Source organism: Spermophilus citellus (assembly GCF_964194105.1).
Source record: "Spermophilus citellus genome assembly, chromosome: 8".
Taxonomy (NCBI): Eukaryota; Metazoa; Chordata; class Mammalia; order Rodentia; family Sciuridae; genus Spermophilus; species Spermophilus citellus.
Window position 1 is genome coordinate 137,431,133 of NC_138189.1, and position 20,699 is coordinate 137,451,831.

Consider the following 20,699-nt stretch of genomic DNA (forward strand, 5'->3'; position numbering starts at 1 on the left):
CTGTGAATTCCTAATAACTTGTGACTAACATATTTAAAAAACAAAAACACCCCTCCTACTCAGCTTGGTATGGTCTGGATACGGAGTGTCTCCCTGTGTGTTGAAGGCCTTTTCCCCAATGCTGCAATACTCACAGGTGAGGTTTTTGGAAAGTGATTGAGTCATGAGGACCCCGTCCTCATTGGTGGATCGATCCAGTGAGGATGAAATAATTTGATGGTATTACGGGAGGCGGTGGACATTTTAGGGGGTGGGGCCTACTTGGAGGAAGTAGATCACTGGGGTTGTGCCCTAGGAAGGTATTTCTTCTCCCCATTTCCTTCTGTGTACTCTCTCATTCTCTTTCCTTGTGCACATCCGTGTGTTCTCTCTCTCTCTCTCTCTCTCTCTCTCTCTCTCTCTCTCTCTCTCTCTCCTTTCTGTTGCAATAAGCTGAGAAGCTTTCCTCTCTTGCCTTTCCACCATGATGTTTCTACCTCGAGTCAGCACACCATAGACAAAAACTTTGGAAACCATGATCTAAAACAAACCTTTCCTCCTCCACATTTTTTGTGTCAAGTGTTTTGGTCACAGTGACCAAAGATTACTAATACACTTCTCCTAGGCCATATTTTGCCCCTAAGAGGCTTCCCAAAGTTAGGTGGCATGCACCTGAAAGCCCTATAAAAATGCACTTTCTCCATAATTGCACAGCAGTAGTATGAAAGCTTAAGGTTGACCTACATACCCATAGTTGACCTTGATGTGGCCAATCATGTATTTAGAAAAATTTATCTCTGACCTTGAATGTAATCAATACAATGGAACCAGAAAAAGAGAATGTTAGATGTTTCAAAAAATTTGCAGTTCAGCATCCATATTTCAGAGAGCAAGAAACTGGTTTCCAAAGTGACCTAGTGACTTGCTCTAATCAATAAGACCATGTAGTAAATAACAAATAAACATTTACTTAAAAAATATGAAGATGCTATTCAGAGTTGTAGTCAACAAGGAGGCACTCATTTTGCCAGCTGACAGCGCATAGCTGAGTCCCTACCCAGAAATGCTGTCATCAAAGAAGGTATCTAGTACAAGGTCATGACCTTCCCCTGGAAGAACCTAGCCTTCTTCCCCAGGGTTGGACCACCTCCAATGGGCCTTCCTAGCTCCACAGCCTTCCTCACGGGATCTGCTGAATCCTCTACTGCAACTGTATTACAATGTTCCCCCTGCCTACCTTGTTTCTATCTGCCCCAGTTCCATTAGGAGTTGAAAACATGCACTGCATGCAGACTGCACATAAAATGCACAACTCTACCCTGGCATCTGCTCCCTAGAAATCCCAACCTACAAATATAGTGTATTCTGTCTTTGAGAAAATGTAAGATTGGAATGCACCTGTATCAAATCGAAACAGATTATCACAGAACTTCTTTTAATTTGACAATGTGCATGATGAACCACCAACAAATAGCTAAAGTTACCCAGTTACTTAATCATAGAATTTTTTTATATTCAACATTTTATGAGACTTATGGTCTCTAAAATATGCTCTGGGAAACATGAATGCAGTCCACTCGGGATGACTTTTGAATCTAATCACTGAAGTTACTCATGTCAATATTTCCTATAATAGAAAAATAATGGAAACATTCTAAATTTTCATCAATAAGGCATTACTAAATGAATTATGATGCATTGGAATATTATACAGTCATATAAAAGAATGAAAAGTTATTTAAATACTAATATGAAGAATTCCAAGGTATATTTTAAGTGAAAATAGCAAGTTTCTTCAACAGTTTATACTTTTTGAAAAGGGAAGAAGTAAATATATATGTGCATTTTTCTCACATGTGCACAAAAGTATTTGTAAAGGCATACACTAGAAAATGACAGCACTGGTTGTATCTATAGAAGGGAACTGGAAAGCACTTTATACATTTTGAAGTTTAGAACATGTGAATTTATACCAATTGATATATTCAAAATACAACATTAAATATTAACAGAAAAACATGACAAAATATTAGACATTAGAGATTGAAACAATTTATTAATTGCATATGAAAAGACTCTGAAAGAAATTATATCATTTATGAAGTTACTAAATGGGTGAGCTCCATAAAATTAAAAACCATAACTTATTTCATTTAGAATGCCCAAAGTCTAGCAAAGTCTCAACCAAAGGAGGCAGCAAGTAATTTTTGAAAGAAATAAAATCCTATGCTTCTAATACAGCAACAAATTTAAGACACTCTTTTTTTTGAAACAGGAAAATTCTAGAAATGGATAAAGAATAGTATCTTCTATAAACATATTTTTCTGATATGGTTTCTCTTTTATTGGCTTATATTCGTCAATATTTAAAAAGTATCCAGAGCTGTGTTAACAAGTACAGTAGCTACTAACCCATGTAGCTTTTAAATTTAAAAGTGAACTAACTAAAATAAACTAAAAGTAGAAAATCATTAACTAAAATAAACTAAAAGTAGAAAATCCTGTCCTAAGTCCAGCCACTTCAAGTGGTAAAAAGCCATAAACTCTTAGTGCCCACTATGTGGGACAGAGGGGGATAGAATATTTCGTTTTCATTCCTGCAGAGAGTTCTTCTGGAGAGGTGTAGAACAGAACTTTGTCTCAGACAAAGCTGGGTTTGAAATCTGACTTAACTACTTACTACCAGTAACATTTAGGGCAGGTTATTGTTTCAGGAGCTCAGTTCTTGTATCTATAAATTGAGAAGCATGGCATTACCCATCTCACAGGATCTTTGTGAAGTTTAACTGAGCTCATTCATGCAAACTTCATAGAACAAATCTTAATACACATGAGCACTCAAAATCAACTCTTTATGGGCAATTATCCCCATTGTGAATGTAGCATCGCACTACAAACCAGCTGCATCATCCCCCAAGCTTGGGCTATTCCACCCAAGAGGAAAAAGTAGCTGTTAACATCTGCATAGTTCAGTGCTATTAAAGCATCAGTTTGTAATGAATAAAGCTCACATTGACTCCTTCCTCAGGAAAGTCTTGCTATAAGGAAAACATCAGTAAACTAAATGTGTGTTAGTGATGTGGTTGATTGACATGCTGATGCAAATTTTTTTTATCAAATGAAAGCCTAGGAACATTTTTATACTTTCAAAATTGCAATGGTTCCAGTCTCGTTGGGAAAACACACCACTGGATAGAATTCTAAAATATAAAGGGCGTCCAATTTTGCCATGAAAAAGGCCAAGACTCATACAGCAAAATGGGAGATGCAGGGATTTCCTGAGGCAGCAAGATGAAGGGTCTATAGTTGGTAAATTTGAGCTCGATTTTGAAGAACATAAAGACCATAATGGTGCAAGCACAACGGCAGGAGGACTATGATAAAGGAATCACATAAATGTGGAATGGTTTAGATATCGGGTGTTCTCCAAAAGCTCATGTGTGGGCCAATGCCAGGACATCCAGAAGTGAAATGATGGGGTTAGGAGACCCTTCACCTAATCAGCACATTAATCCACTGATTGGGATGGTCACTGGAGGCAGGTAGGTTGTGGCTGGAGAAGGTGAGTCCCTGGCACATACCTTTTGGATTTATATTTTGTCCTTGTTCAATGGATCTCTCTCCCTCCCTCTCCCCATATCTCTCTCTCTCTCTCTCTCTCTCTCTCTCTCTCTCTCTCTCTCTCTCTCTCCTTTCTGGTGTAATGTCCTGAGCTGTTTCCCCTCTTCCACGCTCTTCTGCCATGATCTTCTGCCTCCCCTAGGGCCCCCAGGAATGGAGATGGCTGTCTATGGACTGAGACCTCTGAAACTGTGAGTCCCCAAATGAACTTTTCCTCCTCTAAAATTGTTCTTGTTGGATCTTTTTGTCACAGCAATGAAAAACCTGACTAAAAGAAAAGAATAGAAAGAGAGGGGAAAGAAGCCTTATAGCTTTAGCCCCTTAAGACTAAAGAAGTGTCTTCCTCTCATTCCAAAGGCCAAGCCAAACCTTGTTTACTTAGGTATGCCTGAATTTACAAGTGGCCACTTTTGGCTTCCTTATTCCTTCTATACCTTATCTGCTTACGATAAAAATTATTATACGTATATATCATGACCTTAAACTCTACCTATTCATATGGAAAGCTATTTTGATGGGCTTCTGAGCTTCATATATTTGCAGTTAAAGATAAATGAGCCTAAAACAGAAAAACAAAAAGTTTCCAGACAAGCATTTAAAATGTCTTTTGGATTCTTCAGGCACTTATATATAAAACTTCTTCTTCACCATTAAAATCAGCCAGTCATTACCTAACAATACTCCAGTACTGCCACTCTAGATAATTGTTTAACTATTAAAATGCACGCTGTGATTTATAACAACCATAATGACACCAATCTCTACAGGACCGCTCATTGCTGAAGTGGAAGATGTACATCATCTGCTGTAGCAGGAAATACCACAGGATAATTTGCAATGATGCACATTTCCTATTACCTGCTGATACTAACCTATCAATGAAAACAACAGTTTAATGGTACAGCACATCTCCTGCTGGCGAATAACTGGATTCAAACATTTCTATTGCTTCTCTCTAATTCCCTACAGCAACAAAGAAGCACGATTACCACAAATGTCAGGAACAACACTTACAATTAAGTAAAATGATTTAGAGCAAGGTTGATCTTGTATTAAACCCAGATGCACTGGAGACCACATAATCCTACCCTGTCCTCAGGCAGTCTGACTAACACTGGCAGCCATTCTTCTAACCTTTAATTATTCTTGCCAATTAGACCTCTGGCATTTCCCATTCCCAGTACTTGGCTTTTTATGAAATCTATCAAGTCCTTTACACTGAACATGGGATCTCTGGAACAACAGAGCAGCCACCAATTTGCTGCAGTAGTCCCAATATCTTATTTCTAAAGCACTGCTTCCCGAGCTCCTTTCTGACAAGCAAACTAAACTTCTCAAGTCTACCTGGCAAAGTAGTGGTGCTCACAAAACTGCTCAGCAGTTCATCTGACAGTTGGCAGAGAGTTTGAACTCCTGACCTCTAGTGTGATTCACATGGCTAGTTCAGAGAACTCGTCCACCCTGATCACACACTGTAGTTCTTTCCTCTCCACCAGGGCTATGTATACTCATCTAGACAGAGCTCAAAGAACGCCTGTTTCCATGATAGGAAACAGTACTTTATCCCTCCTCACTGACCTTAATTACATATTATTTAACTAATAGTTTCCAAGCTATTGCTCTAAAAAGATTGTCATTTGCAGCTTCTAAGCTCCAGGTCTGTTCCATGGTTAAGATTAGCAAGATTTCAAATTCTGCCAGGGAGCCTTCTTCAGTCTCAGTGTTACATGAACTACAGTATTGGAAACTGTAACATTTTAAAGAAAAAATGGTGGCCCTTGTATGAAGCACATCACTTTCCCACAACACATCCAAAGAGAGATTCACCATAAGTGAAATACCTCATATATCTAAACCTCAGTTATCTTATCTTTAAAATGAAATTAGATTGGAAGTGACTAAAGTTCAATCCAGTTCCTGAGTAACATCTATAAAGGTATAGTTGATAATCTTAGAAGATATTGAATTGTTATGCAAATGTTTAGAACCACCAAGGATGGTTTAACACCCCAGGGGGGAATTTCTCCTTTCTAATCATCTTACTTTCGGAAGAGAAAAAAAAAAAAAGTAAATGAATTTTTTGCCTAGATTTTTTACACAAAGGGGTTAAATTTTAACAATGCATTTCGGGTCACCATTTGTGTTTTGGATTCCTATTTTAATTCTACACTAGGAATTCATTCAGTTAACAGACGCACCAAAAATACATATGGATTATACCACTTCTCTATATTAACTTCAATTTCAGGATGAGTCTAATATATAGATAGAGTCTATACATTGTAATCTGAGTCTAATCTACAGCCCATATTACAATGTTTTGTACTTGAAATTCACATAAATTGATCATATTTAAAAGGCAGTTACTAGTGAATTTTGAGCTTTTTACATTTCATATCTTAGAGCTAACTATCAACATCATCATTACCACCAGCAAAACATGTCTATAATTCAAGTGGCTCCCCACCACTGATTTCCAAATAGCTGCTTTCTGGGTCAGCAAAACAAACATTTCACCTGCGATTGCTCCAAACAACTCTTTTCAACCCTGATTCACTGTGGTTCAATTCTTATCCTTCTTCTCTGGAGGAGTGGGAAGATGGACCATTCACGCTGTTCTCACCAATAGCTAAGCCACACTCATGTTTACTGTCCTTCTTGGTATATAGTTAAGTGCTCAATAAAAATGTGCTGCTATCATCATCTCTGTCTTTAGTACTCTAAGGGAATATCGTACCAACACTGGTATCCTCCCCTCTCTCAAATTAAAGGAAATGTTTTTCAAGTTTTTGAATTACATTCAACTTTCAGTACAGGCTTTTCATAGATGTACTGTATCCACTTTTGGAAGATCCCACCTATTATTATTCTTCTAACAGTTTGATATTATTTTTTCCATATCACAAGATTATACTGATAAATTTCTGATATTGAGCTATCTATACAATCCTCAAGTATTTTACTGTAATGCGTGTGTTCCTGATGGGGGAGGTTACATGGTTTATTTGTTTTACTGTTGTTATACTAGCTAACATCTTATTTAGAATTCTAATATTTTTTCTGGCAGTGCTGAGAATCAAACCCAAGGTCTCTCACATATGCTAGGCAAGCACTCTACCACTGAACTATACTGCCAGTCCTAATATTTTATCTAGTATTGCAAAGTGTCACTAATTTTCTTGATCTTCTATCTGAAAACCTTGGTTATTCATATGGCTTGAGTCTACAAATAATGGTAACTGGATCTCCTCTCATTCAATCTTTCCTTGTATCCTCCCTGTGGAGAACACAGGCTCTAGAGACAAACTCCAGTGCACATTCAGTTCTACCACTTCCTAGCTATCAGCTCCCTGCAAGTCACCTCACTTCTTGATGTTTCAGTTTACTCATCTGGAAAGTAGGAAGAAAGTGCCTCAAGAATTGGGAGGATTAAACATGTGAAAATGCTCAGCATTTTGGATGGCAACAAATGTTCACTACACAAATATTTACTCAATGAGGTTAAGAATGGAAAATGCGTAACCCAGGCTTAGAGGTTTAGGGAAATATTTTCTGAGGAAGTATTACTGGAGACCTTTGCACCAGCTAAAAAGAGCCAGGAGGAAGAGGCATTGGATGAAATAGTGTACTCCCTATAAGACAGCATGCCCAGATATCCAGCTATGCAAGCAAGCATGGTGTACTTAAAGGTCAGGCAGCCCTTCAACACACGGACTATGCAACTCTTTCCATACAAATATGAATTGCTCTACTAGATAATAAATTCCTGGAGATTATTATGGCTCCTTGTTTGTATCCCGTCCAGCACATAGTAGAAAGTCATGTACAGAGAAAATGATCAGTATATGTCTGCTATTACATAGTAGAACTTTGTCCACTGTCAGTCTTCCTGGACTGAAAAAAACAAAAAACATGTCCTGGAAGCTGTGTTTATAAATTTCAGTGACTGAGAATAACATGGCTTGAATTAAGAGAGCTCAGGCTTTATAAGATATATACACCGTACTATCAAGTCAAATAAGCCACCAACAAAACCGTGTCTCAAAGTTTAGAGGTCCTAGGCATACAATAAACTAGGATCTTGCTTTTCAGGAGTAAAGTCTAAAGATACAAAATACAGAATTTTTTTTACTCTAATTTGGGGTTATGGTAAATTCTGAAGTGATATAATAATGCCGTTAGGGCTACATATTTGTTATCTTGCATTCGTTTTTTAAATATTTTTTTTAGTTATAGTTGGACACAATATCTTTATTTATTTTTATGTGGTGCTGAGGATCGAACCCAGTACCTCACATGTGCAGGCAGGTACTCTACCACTGAACTATAGCCCCAGCCCCTTCTTGCATTTTTAAGAGAAGAGACACTAATCTATGTGCTACTAATACTTTTTGTACTATTGAAATAATTGTGGGTTTTTTTTTCAAAATACTTGGTAAATGGAATTAAGAAAATGAAAGGACTTCCATTTGAAGGAATTTAGAGAAAATAGGTGTGCCTTGTTTCAATTTCCTTTCATTTGTTGAAGCACTTACTTTGTGATAATAAAATTATCAACTCTAAATAAAACTGGCATGCAATATTAAACAGCTCTGATTTTGTTTTCTGTGCATATTTGTTTCAGTACTAAAATCTCTTACTCCTAATGATAAATATGAGGATTCTATCAATAGCCTGGGCCAAATTAGGCCCTCAGGAAAGTTCATTTCCCTTCCCGATCCAGACCATACAGAATATGCTGGAGAGAATTTTCTAACAGCCACGTATCACAGGTAACTCACTTTGAGTCAAGTCTAGTTAAACTCTTTTTTCTGACTGTGCCTCCCCTTCTCTTCTGAAAGCTTCTGAAAGCCTCATCTCCCCTCAAAAGGTGGAAATTTGAGACAGAAAGTTCTCTCTTCTTCAAACCTGGTTTTAAATAAAGCTACTTCCTTTCCAGCATTTCTCCCAAATTTCTGTACAGCACCAGGAGGCAAGACCTTTCACCATGGTAACAAGATAGTGCCAGGTGTTTGGAGAAGCTTTGAGGGGAGCCTTGAGGGAGGGCGATCTGAAGTTCACCAGTCAGGAAAAGCTTCATTTGCAAAGGAGATATTTAAGCCAGGCCTTTAAGGAGGTGAGAAGAGTGGGTCATATCTGAGAAATGAACATTCTAGGCAGAAGGAAGATCAAGTTCAAAGACTTGTACACAAGAACGTAACATTATGACTGATGAGTAGAAGAGCCACCAGGGTGACTGAATTAGTGCTCTGGGAAAGACAGTGGATGAGATGATGGCTACAAATCACTTAGGGACATATTGATCACATATCAGTTATTTTTATAACAGAAATATAAAAATAACAGAATTTGGCTTTTACTGGAATGAGATGAGAAGGCAATGGATAGTTCTGAATAAAGGGGAGGAGATAAAACCTGGTTAATGTTTTAACAAGATCACATTTTTGGCAGATTATCTCTCAAAAGTAGCTACCATACGTCAATGCCTTCCCATCATGAACCTGCATGACATGCTGCCCATTGAAAGGTGGAATCTGTGTCTTGTCCTCTTGAACAGAGGATGGTCTTCTGACTTGTTTTTCCCAAAAGAATGAGGTAAATGTGGTAGTCTGTGAAATTCAACTCCCAGGCATGAAGAGCCTGCAGTTCCCACTTTCTCTCTTATAGAAAATGAATGTTAGGCAAGGAGTCTGACAGCCATGAGAGGTTCATGCTATGAGGAAGCCCAAGCCAGCCACATGGAAAACCATGGAGGAGAACCCAGTCAACAACCAGACTTGGGATCCCATAAAAGTGAACCAAGGTCCACTGAGTCCTAACTGCTGGGACCACAGACATTGTGGAGTAACATCAAACCATCATCACTGTGTCCTGTCCACATTTTTACTCTGAGATAATAAAATAGTTCTTATCATACACCAATAGGTTTGGGGGTAGCTTAAAAATTAATAACTGTACCAGAAACTGATACGAGACTAGGTGGCAGGTGAACATCTTAAGAGAATCAAAGACACTGTCACTAAGGGCTAGAAAGTCAGCAGGGAAATTGTCATTAGAGGCTGGAGAGAGAACGACTCATGTCATAGTGTGACAGGACATTGGCAGCACCGTGGCCTATAAAAATAGAGAAGAAAAAAAGAATGTGCTTCTGAAAGTGACAATAGGTTTCATTCAGTGCACCATGAGTAAGTGCAGGAAGAGGAAATAGCTCAACCCAAGATTTGCTGGCTGAGAAAATAAAACTAACTCTTGCTTTTCTAGGCAGCAAAAGATATTCAAAGAGAGAAGTAGTCATAGAAAAGAGGTCGAATCCAAGGTTTACTAAAACAATGTGCTCTCAGGTTGAAGATCATATCATAGGCACGTAGCAAAAAGATCCTTCAGTAAGACCTTAGAAAGTTTTAAAGTGCTGCCTTAGATCTTGTCAGATTGGGCCCCTAAAAATCCTAAGGGCTTCTTCTATAGCATTCTCACTTGCAGCAAAAGTAAACAGGAGCCAGTGTTAGAGTTTTCAGGATAGAGACAGATATAGATATAGATACAATGTTTCAGTCAGCTTTTTCACTGCTATGATTAAAAGATCTGACCAGAACAATTTTAGGGGAGGAAAAGTTTATTTGGGGGCTCACAGTTTCAGAGGTCTAATCCATAGATAGCAGGCTCCATTCCTTGGGGTTTAAGTGAGCCAGAACATCATGGTGGAAGAGTGGAAGCAGCTTACATGATGATCAGAAGCAGAGAGAGACTCCATTTTTCAGATACAAAAATATATATATATATATACATTATATATTTTTTTATTATATATAATATATATTCATTGTATATATATATACATTTTTGTATATTATTGATGTATTATATATTATATATATTTATTATATATTATACATAAAATATATTTTTTTAATCAAATGGAGTTAAACTCAAATTAAAAGGAAGTCCCCCGTGTCTTAAAGAGATATGAATTTAAACACAAGAAACAATACATCAACAGCTAAACTAAAAGAAGTATAAAAATTTCGAACACTCTAAGGGTAGAAAGCAGGCTACTCATGCAAATGTAAATTAGGCATCTAAAGAGGCCAAACAGAGGAAGGCTAATGGCTGGCCAGTCTTTAGCTTTCCAGATGTTCTAGCTGAGGTGACAGAAGAATGAAGAAGCATTTTTGGGTATTTGACCCTAACAACCTAAGAAGAGTCAACTAGCTAAAGGTAGCCCAGATTGCTGAATCATGATAAATAATAAATGAATGAGGTTTTTAAGCCACTGAGTTCTCAACTGTTATTACATTCCATTTTTATCTTATGATAGTCATTTTTAACGCACTACCATTTAACGGAAACAATATGGCTTCTGCATTGAGAACAGGCTGGAGTCGGGCAGAGGGAAGCAAGGGTGGCGTGGCGAGGTCAACTCTTGCATTTATACTGTGAGAAATGATACTCGTTTGGGCCCAGGTGGCAGCAATGTTGGTGGTGAGAAAAGGTCAAGGGTGGGCTATATTTCAAAAGCATAGCTAAATGATTTGGTGGCAGATTCAAGTAGGTATGAGAAAAACAAAGTCCAAGATGACTCCATGATTGATTTATTGATTGATGATTGACTTACTGTCTATCCATTTTAAAGAATGAATCCTTATGGTTTGGATGGGAGGTATTCCCCCAAAGCTCATGTGTGAGACAATGCAACAAGGTTCAGAGGAGAAATGATTGGGTTGCGAGAGTCTTAAACAAATCAGTGAATTAATACCTGATGGGATCAACTGAGTGGTGGCTGAAGGCAAGTAGGGTATAGCTGGAGGAAGTAGGCACTGGGGGTGTGGCTTTGGGGTATATATTTTGTATGTTGCAAAGGGAGTCTCTCTCTCTCTCTGCTTTCTGTTCATCATGTGAGCTGCTTCCCTCTGCCACACTCTTCCACCATGATGTTCTGCCTCACTCAAGTCCAGGGAATGGAGCCTGCTGTCTGTGGATTGAGACCTCTGAAACCGTGAGCTCAACATAAAATTTTCCTCCCCTAAAATTGTTCTGATCAGATCTTTTAATCATAGCAGTGAAAAAGCTGACTGAAACAACAAGTAAGATGGAGAAGACAGAGGGAGAGGCAGACAGGGAGGATCTTCAGGAATCCAATGAGTATTAGACATCTAATCGAGATTCTGGAGAGACTTTGGATATGAGTCTGGAGTTCAAGGGACAGGTCATGGCTGGAGACATAAATTTATGACTCACCAGTATACAAGGCATTAACACCATGAGACAGACGAAATCACCAAAGTAGTGAGTATATTCATAGAGTAAAGCCCTGAGGGCTGAGCCCTCAAACTCTCCTATATTTCCACACTCGGTAAATAAGAAACCAGTCAAAGAGACTGAAATGGCTGCTGGTGAGGAAAAAGGAAAATAAAGAAAGAAGAGGGGTTGGTCTACCTGAGAACTCTCAGGACCTGCTGAAAGAGCATGGGGGAAGAGAGCCAAGAACTCACCAGGAGATTTAAAAACAGAGAGGTTCTTGTGTCCTTGACAAATGGATTTCAATGCACCAGTGGGATGACCACCAGGCTGGTTCAAGACAGAGTGAGAAAAAACAAAATCTCAGGTAAAGAATATGGTGAACCTTGAAAGTTCTCCTGAAAAGTGGGGGCACAACACCCAGGTGGTAGGGGAAAGAAATGAGGAAAATAACACAAGGCTATTTTTTGCTTAATAGGAGGAATTATAGCTTGGTGATATGATAAGGGGAAAGACCCATTAGAGAGAGAAAAAAATGATGGAGAGAAAGAATTATTAGAACTATAAACCCTTGACTAGATAATGAGAATGAGACCACACACCCGAATTAACTGCATGGATTTCTATCTGGTTTTCTGATCTCTAAATTGCTTTTTTCTTCAACAAATTCTGCCTTGAGCTAATTTTCCTAAAATACTGTCGGCATTTTATTGGTCCAGCACTGTTTTTTGCTATGTTGCTATGCCTCCTCCCTCCTTCACATTCATGTGCTTAGCTGTCCAACTTTTGAATGATCCAACTGACTCTCATTGAATCAATACAAATCATGTATATGACCAATCCTCTGCAAGGCACTCAGATCTTTTCTTTATTTAAAATGCAAGTATAGAGTCAGACTCATATCAAAATGAATTTACAGACATAAAAAATATTATAAGGGAATACAGACAGCACCAAATAAATACATAAAAGGAAGAAAGTAGTTCTGCCCGGGCAGAGGATGAGGACACAGACACTACAGATGATAAGCCCTTTGTGCAAGACCCTGGCAGGCTGGCACTGAGGGGCAAGTATGTGTAGAAGACAGCAGCAGTGTGCCTGGAGCTGAGGCTAGAAGAGGAGAGGGGGATGCAGAAGTGATCACAGCCTGCATGAAAGTATTTCCTACTGCCAGCCAGGGAGGAGGCTCCACAGCAGTCCCACTAGGTCCTTTACCTCTGCCCACAGGCCCCGAGTACTTAGCTTTATGTGCAGTAAAGCCATGGCAATCCAGATGTCAAGAGGATAAGGCTGAACTAGATCAGAGATCTCCCAACAGAACAAAACATGCCCCTGGGGTGTCCTGCATTTTCCCAGGGGTGTGTGGGTACAGAGCACTAAAGGAACCAAATTCCATACCCACTGCTTAGTGGGACTCCCGTACTATCAATGCCATGCCTGCTGGACCTGAGACAAGCAGATTTCTAGCAAGTTCTCCTTTCTTACTTCCCCTTTCTTCTTTTCCCACTTTATGAAAGACACATCCCTCCCCCGTGCAGAATCTGATCCTTTGGCTTGCCTTGTCAGGGCGCCACATAAAGAAAGGAGCAACTTGAAAAACTGACGTAAGAGAGAGCTTTTAACTTAAATCAAACCAATGTTATAAATCATCTCTATGTCTAGCTATCATTCACATTTCCACTATAACTTTAGTTTTATGCCTCATCATTGCTTACAAAAAAGGATTATTTGGTTAATTGTACATTCATAATAGATAAAACAACATAGCCAAGAAGAAATTTTTACAATAGAACCCCTTAGTTAAAAGGATTAAGATTGAATTTATAGACTTACTTTTGTTGTAGAGAAGTAAGGGAGAAAAAATGGAAAATATGTTATAAAATCCATAACTGTAAAATGTTCAATTTAAGAATAATTATTTGAAAATTTTAGAGATCATCACTAACAGTGTGCAAGGGCTGCTTCATTTCTCAAATTTCAATTAAAAAACATGTGTGTAAAATTCCCATTAAGGAGAAGTATAATTCAGTGCTATGAGAGATCTGGGCTTTCTCTGGGCATTTTTGTATGTGTCACTATGATAACTTCCTCCCCCATCAATCTTAAAATCATCATATCTTCTTCTTCTAGGACTATTTTCAGTTGCAATTCCTTCTTTTGACAAATAATTTCTTTCCCCTCTGATCTTTCCCAATACCTATCAGGACTTGAAAGAATCATTAACATTGTGGAGAGGACACAACCACATATTGTATCCAAACTTTTGAGTTCATTTTAATTTAGACTGTATGCAACCCTCTATCGCCATGGGCTAAAACACTATAAAACAGATGTATACAAATACCTTGCCTTCAGATGTAAAATGTGTACAAATAATATTGTTGAACTGAACTGAGCTCAAAGAACCTCTTATTTACTATTTCTAATCCCAGCAATGAATAACTTTTTAAAAAAAAAGAACATCTTTTAACATAAAAAGCTAAGTAATAAATATCATTAGATTATCCCAGTGATGATCACCATCTATTTCATGGCAAGGATACAAGCATTATAGTCTTCATTATACTGAACAACTGCCTTCCGGAACCCAGAAAAGAAAACATGTGATATACAAAAAAGTATTAACATTGTAACCAAAATAAATCTCAGCAGAATGTCTTCTTAGCTATGTCCTAATCCAAGTGAAATTGTGCATACCAGTACAATATTTTTTGTACAATGAAGATTAAAAATGTAGTTATTATTAGAAGTCCATGAGGTCATGCAGGTGAAATATCAATGTGGTTCGTGAAACTTCCTTTGTGTTACTTCCAGATTCACATTGGTTTCTACTGGAATGATTCTCTTAATAACAATAATTTGTACTTCAGACTCTGTTAAGATTTCTGGGCTATCCCTGATTCAATATACTCCAGAAGCAGAGTGAAAAATAGCCCTTATCTGTCCCCAGATGTTAACAGGTGATATGTACATGCATATATATACATACACACAAACTTACATATGCTTACACATGCACACACACATACAGAATATACACAGTTATGCATATGCTTACATACGTATATACACTTGATGATAGTTCATTAGTGAAATACACCATCAAATTGTTATTAATTATTTAGTTAATTACATTCCAGTACTCACCACCACACATTTTCTCTCAAAGGCCCTATAGAATTTTTCCATCCAATCAATTTAAAAGGCTAGCAGCAAGCATTTAAGCAAAGTTCAATCTCTAAAGCCTCATGCAGTTACTGTAATCACTGGGTAAGTAAATCTAAGAATGAATGTATAGCTAAAGAAAGAAGTTGGCTTCTTCCCAGCTTTTCTATCATAAGGCCTTCCGAAAAGGGGGTTTCCAAAATAGTTAATGTTACTATTTCCAGCTGTGATGCAATAGGAAGGTCTTTCATCCTGATCCCTTCATGAGTCCTGGGCCTTCTACCTGGACCGATGGATAAGTAAATAGGTGGATACAGATATATGCATCAATCCAAATTTGCTTACTGTTATTCTTTTATCAGTTAAAACTGATATGAATTGGACAAGTGTTTTCATTCAGGGAACATAAAAGATATTTCCCCAGGGAACTAAACATAGAGATACTTATATGAATATTATTTGATTAAAGAGAATGGTTAAATATGTACTTATTGATGTCATTTATATAAGTGTCATACAAACATTACTTTAAAATCTATATTCTAACACTATAACATTTCCTCAAAATGAAATATGATTGTCCCTGTCAAACTGTAGGAAATATTTGAGTGAGGAATATTATTGTAGGAAATAATAGTATCCTTGAATAAATACATGCTTTCTTAACCTAGTAGGTCTCAAGTATTCAATCCTGCAAATATTTCAACAAAATATTAAAATAAGTTGGAAATCATAACCTAGAGCTCATACACAAATTAACATGAATTTATGTTATTATATCATAACTATTATAATTATATTTTTATCATTTTGTAATCATATTATTATCATATTTAAGTTTTTTATAGGTTTTCCACATATGGGATAATGAGACAAAATGGGTTAAACCTATGTGAATTAGAATTCCACTTTCTAAGTCTATCCCCTTAGGAAAGTTATTTACTCTATAATTTCATAAGCTACAAAATATAGTTTGCACCACGAAAATATATCAGGATGGTTTTTAAAATGCATACTTAGGGGGCTGGGCATGTAGCTTAGTGATAAAGGACTTGCCTACCATGCTGGATGCCCTGGTTAAATTTTCCAGCACTGCCAAAATACAAAAACCAAAACATACTTACTTAGAACAATGTTTGATACATTAGTAAGAACTCAACAGGTGTTGGCTGTTAATCCTATTATTGTCCAAAATGCAACTTGTGGATCTGAAGACAGTACTCTGTATTATCTATCACTAACTAACCTTCAGAAGAGTAGTTACACAATAAACAAAGAAAGAGAAAGAAAAGAAAACACTCAGAGAAATGGGTGGAAGGACAATCTTCTAAGTTCTAAAAGTTTTGTAAACTTTTTGCATCAAAGATCCATTTAAAAAGCTGATTAGAATGATGGGGTATTCTCCTGAAGAAAATCTACATCTACACAGCATGCCACTTCTTTTACAGACTTCCTGTAACCTACCAGAGGCAGCAAACCTGAGATGGGGAAGCTCCAGATGTTAAACTCTTCTACTTCCAATAAACTTAAAATCACTATTTTTCTCCATCCTTCAAAGAAGTTTAAAAAAATACATTCATTGATAATATTAATTCTTAAAGTACTAGTTGATGGCTTTCTGCTATACTAATTTCAGGGATTTAAACAAAAAGTATCATATTATTTTTCTTAAGCTTACCAGTAATCTGCAGGTAAATTCTAATGAGAACATCAAATCAAACACTGGAGTTGCTCCTTTAAATTAGCAGACAGCAATGACATCAAAATCATGGAAACACCCCCCTATCTGAGATTCTGTATCTAGGGCCAATCTAACCCTTCTTAGTCACTGCTGCAAAGCAGATCATGAGTCTGAATGAACCTCAGAAGGAGAAAAAGAAAAATATAAGGACATGACACAAAGAATCCTAATAAACCCTAAGAATTTTCTGACACTAAAACTTCAGCTTTTTCTTTACTTTAAAACCCTAAAATGACTATTGCTTTGTGTTCAGTCCTTTACATATCTTGATATTTCTTCTGTTGCACCTCCTCCCTCTACCATGTCCAATGCACTACTTTATAAGAAAATGACAGAAGTTTAAATTTTAATGTGTATTTTATGTTGATGATTTCAACAGAATGGTCCACCTTACAGCTTCTGCACAGTAAGATGTGTAATAACCATCCTGATCTATTTATTCCATAATCCTAACACAAGAGTTCAGCCAGCTCAGTTGGGTCTCATTCCATAAACTGAAAGATGAGAGTGACAACAACTGCAAGAAGTGGCCATTATCCAGTATCATAATATTACAAAATAGTTTAGAAACACCTAATGGGAAATTGCTGGTGACAGCCACTTTTGCTTCTAGTTTTAACTTGTGACTCATTCTGTTTAACAATCTACTTCATTTATAAGCATCAGTGAAGTACTATTTTGCTTGACACATACTTTGAAATTAGCAAATTTTAAATGCATAGAATCACAAAAATTTAATTCAAGTGAACTGTAAATTCTTGTAATAATGGAGCTTCAATAAATCTTGAAAAAATTAGCTATTTATTTAAAGCCTCTTGAATAAGGGTTTTATTTCAATACCATTCTCTCAAATTGCTTGCAAGTTTCTTTTTCCTTTCTTTTTTCTTTTTCTTTCTTTCTTTCTTTTTTTCTTTTTTCCCCTTCATTCCAAATACTGCTTTTCTGAGAGACAAGCGGCTTGTGCAGATTTGGCGCGAACACAGCGCCAGGCCTGAGTGCCAAGCAATGATCATTCCTGCATAATTCTCTCCCTAGAAGACATATCCTGATCAAAGACGAATGTAACATGATTTTGCAAAGGTAGTGAGAGAGGCTCGCACGCACTAAGAGCAAGGGTCTTGGGGCGACAGTGAGCAAGCGGAGAGCGGCGGTACCTTTCTTGAACTTTCTGTTGAGGAGTAGGTTCAGGAAGAATCAGTGCTGCGGGAGCGCGTCTTCTTCGAAACCCGCCGCGTGGCTGGGACAGCCAGACACCCCCTGCCAGCCTTCGCAGAGTAGGTGGCGCGCAGGGGCCCGGCGCTGTCACTGTTTGCCGGCCACCAGGAACAACGAGATTGGAGCGCACCGAGGAGACGCACGCAAGGCGCAAAGGGACGCGAAAATGCGCTCCTCCGGAAGCAGTCGTATGGGTAGGCGAACCGACGGGAGAAATAAAGGGTCAGGAGGGGAAAAACCCTCTATACGTCGTGCAGCCGAAAACTGAAGTCCCCGTCAAGTGGGCGGGGCGGCCCGCTGCGGCTGGTGGAGGAGAAGTGTGAGTTGAGCCGCAGCTGGGAGGGGCCCGGGGCGTAGGCTTTCGGGGAAAATTCCACCGCGTTTTCAAGCAACACCATCTCCATTCCCAAAGCGGAGAAGCTGAGCTCATACCTCCATGGAGACCTGGATGCAGGGTGGTCTCCTTGCAGCCAGCGTCACGTACCAAGGACAGGGCTAGGGGCTTCGACGGCAGCCAGCGTGCGAGTCAGCTGTGATTTCCCCCGCCGCCTTCCAATCGGGGAGTCCCAACTCTGGCAAAAAGAAAAGTGAAAGAGAAAGAGCCAGAAGCAATGGCAAAGATAAACACCACCAGCGGAGGTTGGGGGAGGGGCGGGTGGCAGGCGGCTCCGGGAGCCACAGGTGGAGTCGCGATCACCTGCAGGTCCTGGGGCACAGAACCTGAAAGGGGAACTGGATACTGAAGAAGTCCGGACCCGCCTTGATGCGCTACTGGCCACTGGCCTTATCTGCCTCCTGGGACACCTACAAAGAAGTCTGAATCGGTAGCGTGGAGCCCACAGGCCAAGGTCACAGCTACTGCCGCCTTAGGGAAATTTATGCAGCAAGGCCTGAAGACCCAGGTGCGGTGGACGCTCCGAGGAAAGCAAAGGGATTTCGAATTGGGATGGATAGTTACTGCAGAGAAGCCAGTTTCCCCGCAGCAGAAGTAGGAAGAAGGAAGTTTCTGATTTATTAGAGGAAATTGTTGAAGACACCTGAGTGACCCATTTCTTGCAGGCAGTTGTCAGGATCGGTGAACTTTGCAGAAACTGTACCTCTCTGGAATCCCTTTTTCAGTCTAATAGGTAGTGGAGCTTAAAACATTACACGTGGGCCCCATTTGATGGAATCCTGAGATGTTTTATTGTATGTTCAAATTGGAATGATGTTTTTGAGGCTGAGTGATCTGCATGTGGATCTGAGTTAGCAGCAAAGGCAGAATGCCCAGTTCTTGGGAGAATCTGGCATGCATGTGAACCACTAAAAATCCCTGTTGGAAGGTGCTTCCCAGAACCTTTCAGAGTCAAGGCACTGAGAAAATGATAAGACTCCTTGGAGCCCCGTTAAAATTTTAACTATTTTTTGTATTAAATTAATATGATAAAAAAGTGGGGAAATATTCAAAGTGATTATTAACTGTGCACAAAATTCCACATAAAATCATTTATTGCTTTTTATGAAAAAATTTGAGTTTGTTTCCATAAACTTACCTTTCCTATATAAAGTTTTATGTTTGAAACAACTGATAGACTTTTTGTTATTAATCACTTCAAACTTTACATAGCTATAATAGCAAGTTACTGGAAATATGTAAGACCTTCTTTTACAACCACTCTACATTTTTTCATAGTTGAAAATTATATTTAAAGAAGTGAAAGAATCATTCTTCTCTGTCCAAGCAGGTAATGTTGAATTTTCTTGTGATAATACTCATGAATTTCAACTCCAATCCGCCTTTCTCATAGCAATATCAGAAAGCTCTGATTTGTAAAATGCATGCCCATCTGAAAGGCTTGGTATTCCACTGCAGAACTATATAGCAATTACAGAAGAACTGATATGTGAATGTGTGTGAAGAAGGAATAGGGATGGACAATATGCAAGGTGACCCCTGCCTCAACTTGGACCACTGCTGAACTTCTTGTGTTCCTGCCAAGTGAATTCCTCTCCCTTCTCCTTTATGGGCCACACCCAACACCACCTAGCAGAGCTAGAGAACACATGGCATCCCAGATCCTGCCCCTATTGGGCTGCCCAGGTGCTCTAGAGGATGCTCCTTTCAGCTGGGGATCACTAGTCTTTTGGGGCTGTCCAGTCTGATGGCACACTTTTAACCCATTGCAGCCACCACAATGTGTTACATGTTCTGAGCAACTGGAGAGTTTTTATAACACTATGAACATATGGGAACTTTCTTCATACTTAAAAGAACAATCTGAGGATATAAGAAAAATGAAGATCTAGAGTTACTGATTCAACACCTAATATATGTTCTGAAATAAGATGGTCTGAGTGATATAAAGCATTCAGTCAGATTAGGGAGATAAAATAACAAAAAGAAATGGAATGAAAAGCTATTATAGCCAAAGATATGCTTTGCTTTGCTACTTGCCTCCCAAATATATGTGTCAAATTTGCTTTCTTAATTACAGACACAAAAGGGAAATTTTTGAATTATGAGTGTCTACAATTCATGAAGTTGAGTTTGTTGCATAATTTGTTTTTGTCGTATTGCACTCAAATGGAAAAGTCTAATGTATGTGTCTTGTCTGTTCAGTTGCCACAGGCTGTTTGGCAAGATATTGAGAATTATTCAAGCCAATGAACAAGTAAATTCCCCTTCGTAAATTAAAAGCAAAGGCAAAGATTGATGAAATAATTTGAAGCTGCCTTACAATAAAATCATAATGTAGGAAGAAGT

General features: G+C 38.4%; 1 protein-coding gene across 3 annotated transcripts in view; it reads right to left on the reverse strand.

Annotated features, from left to right (window-relative positions):
• IL15 (interleukin 15) overlaps positions 1-19,434 on the reverse strand; it is a 78,051-nt gene extending 58,617 nt beyond the window's left edge. The window contains exons 1-2 of one of the 3 annotated variants that reach the window (XM_081304649.1): positions 18,654-19,434; positions 17,896-18,528 (exon numbers count right to left, since the gene is read on the reverse strand). The gene's annotated coding sequence lies outside the window, so the exon portion shown is untranslated. Of the gene's footprint in view, positions 1-17,895 lie in introns of all 3 variants that reach the window. The other 2 variants (XM_081304650.1, XM_081304648.1) reach the window with 2 other exon arrangements.
• Between the last annotated feature and the right edge of the window lie 1,265 nt (positions 19,435-20,699).